Here is a 3,176-nt window from a genome sequence, read left to right on the forward strand (position 1 = left end):
ATGCCTGTAATCCCAGCACTTTGGGAGGCCAGGGCAGGTGGATCGCTTGAGGTCAGGAGTTCAAAACCATCCTGGCCAACATAGCAAAACCCCATCTCTACTAAAAATACAAAAATTTGAAGGGCCTGGTGGTGCACACCTGTAATCTCAGCTACTCAGGTAGCTAAGGCTTGAGAATTGCTTGAACCCAGGAGGCGAAGGTTGCAGTGAGCCGAGATAGCGCCGCTGCACTCTGGCCTGAGTGACAGAACAAGACTGTCTCAGACAAAACAAAACAAAAAAAGTAAGTTACCTTACTGTTGGCTATCTAGACTGTTTTTGCCTTTTAAGCTTTTAAAATTAATTCCGTAATGTACGTTTCAGTAAGTAACTCCTTGCACATGTCCAAAGTTACTTCTGGGAAAAGTTTTCTTTTTCTTCTCCCAAGTTTCAAATACAATCAGTGTCATCCCCAACACAATACATCAAGGTATTTTATGCATTTAGAGGATATTTCCTGGTTAAGTGGAAAATTGGAAGGCTTCTAGAAGACCTGCATTGTAAGCAGCTTTATGGTGAAACATGCCATTTAGAAGTCTGGACCTTCTTTCTTCAGTTTGCTATAATCTATATTTACTGAGTGAAACTTGTATTGATTATTGGGACCCAGTTTCTTCCAGGGTTCTGGCTTATGTCTTCTGTCCCAACTAACATCCTGAATGAACAATGCCAGACGGGACATACAGCGCTGCTCCAGTACCTCCAGATTTAATAAATACGAAGGGGGATCAAGCGTGGTTGCTTCTTGACCCTACTGAGGATCTGGTGGAGCATGGAAGCGGTGGCAGCCTCTGGTCTGAAAGGAGGGAACAAACTTGCCTGCCAGGCCCTGGATTAACTCCCTGCACTGTATTCCTGAGAAAAATTCTTAGAAGCAGAATGGCTGAGCCAATAGTAGGCAATTCTTAATCTGTAGATACAAGTCATTAAATTGCCTTCCATTAAAGTTATACCAATTTATAGTCCTACCAGAAATATAAGAAAGTGCCCATTTCCTTGCATAATCATCACCAATGGGTTTTATGCATTTGAAAATGTTAATTATCTGATTGGCATAAACTTGTACCTTATTGCTTGAATTCTTTTTATTTTTTTAGAGATGGAGTTTCACTCTATCCCCCAAGCCATGGAGTGTAGTGGTAAGATCATGGCTCACTGCAGCTGAAGGGTTCAGGAAACCTTCTGTCTCCTGAGTAGCTGGGACTATAGGCATGTGCCACTATCTCATCTAATTTTTTATTTGTAGAGATGGGATCTTACTATGTTGCCCAGGTTGGTCTAAAACTCTTAGCCTCAAGCGATCCTTCTGCCTTGGCCTCCCAAAGTGCTGAGATTATAGGCATGAATCTCCATGCCTGGCCTCTTTTTATTTTTTAGAGACAGAGTCTCACCACGTTGCCCAGACTGGCCTCAAACTCCTGAGCTTAAGCCATTCGCCCTCCTGAGGCTCCGGAGTAGCTGGGACTATATGTGCACAACACTGTACCTGGTCAGTATCTTATTGTTTTAAATTGCATTTATTTAACTACTATGAATATAAATAATCCTTCATAGATTCATTGGCCATTTAAATTTCTTTCTTTTTGGCAAATTGGCTTTTTTAAATCAATTTTTTATTCTTTTCATTAATACTAACAATCTTTTAGCTATATGTTATTTTCTGTTATCCTTCCTTCCTCAACTTTTCACTTGAACTTCACCATTATTGTGATTTTCTTTTTTGCATAAAAAGTTTAAATTTTTTGCTGGGCATGGTGGCTCACACCTATAATCCCAGCACTTTGGGAGGCCGAGGCAGGTGGATTATTTGAGGTCAGGAGTTCAAGACCAGTGTGGCCAACATGGTAAAATCCCATCTCTACTAAAAATATAAAAATTAGCAGGGCACGGTGGCATGTGCCTGTTATCCCAGCTATTTGGGAGGCTGAGGCAGAAGAATCACTTGAACCTGGGAGGTAGAGGTTGCAGTGAGCCAAGATCAGGCCACTGCACTCCAGCCTGGGCGACAGAGTAAGACTCTGTCTCAAAATAAATAAATAAATAAGCAGGAAAAAAAAAATTTTAACATAAAATCTCTTAATCTTTTACGTCTCGACAACCAGTGTTATGGCATAAAAAGACCTCATTTTTTTTCCTAGATTATATAAATATTTATCTATATTTTCTTCTCATATTTTTATGGTATTGATTTTTCCACTTAATAATCTAGAGTTTACTTTGGTATATGTCATATTATAGAAATGTCACCTTACTTTGTTCACAGTTATTCAGTTTCAACATCATTTATTCTTTAAAAATTAGACTACCATTTGCTGATAGGAAATAGTCTCATTAAAATAAATTAAATCTTTGTATATACTTGAGCTTTTTCATGGACTCTCTGTTCTGTTCATTTATCTGTCTATTCTAGTGCTAATACCATGCTGCTGTGATCTTAAAACATTTTTATAACGTACATTAATTGCCGAGAGATAAGGTCTATGACATACTCTTCTCATAAGAAGGTTTTGTTTGTTTTAGTTGTTATTGTTTATTTTCCAGATTCACTTTAGAATAACTATTGAGGACAAGGTAATAAATTTGAAGTAGCAGCTATGGAAATTGAGAGCCACTAATAGTGCATTATGGTGCACCTTTTAGGATCTAGTTGCAGTTAGAGATTGCAAATGTGTTGCAGCACCAGCAGCCATGTTTGAATGAATTTTTTCAATGGCACCATTGTTACCAATATTTAACCAGAGACTGGATGACTATCAGAATGTTGTTCCATGTTGAGTAGAATGCTTTCTAAGGTTCTGCCCTAGTCCATTTGCACTGCTATAACAAAGTATCTGAGACTGGGTAATCTATAAACAATAGAAATTTATTTCTCACAGTTCTGGAGGCTATAAGGTCTAAGATCAAGGAGTCAGAAGGTGTGATATCTGGTGAGGACCTGGTCTCTGCTTCCAGGATGGTGCCTTGCTGCCGCATCCTCTGAAGGGAAGGACTGCTGTGTCTTAAGGTGGCAGACGAAACAGAAAGACAAAACGGAACTGGCTAATTCTCTTCAGCCCTCCTATAAGGGCATTGATCTGAAAGGTTCTAAAGGGACGTAATCATCTCCTAAAGGCTTTACCTTTTCACATCATCACCTT

At 39.1% G+C, this 3,176-nt stretch overlaps 1 pseudogene; it reads right to left on the bottom strand.

Annotated features, from left to right (window-relative positions):
- Positions 1-400: 400 nt before the first annotated feature.
- LOC108308160 lies at positions 401-813 on the bottom strand (annotated as a pseudogene).
- Between the last annotated feature and the right edge of the window lie 2,363 nt (positions 814-3,176).

The sequence above is a fragment of the Cebus imitator genome, unplaced genomic scaffold, assembly GCF_001604975.1.
Source record: "Cebus imitator isolate Cc_AM_T3 unplaced genomic scaffold, Cebus_imitator-1.0 Scaffold83, whole genome shotgun sequence".
In the NCBI taxonomy this organism is placed as follows: Eukaryota; Metazoa; Chordata; class Mammalia; order Primates; family Cebidae; genus Cebus; species Cebus imitator.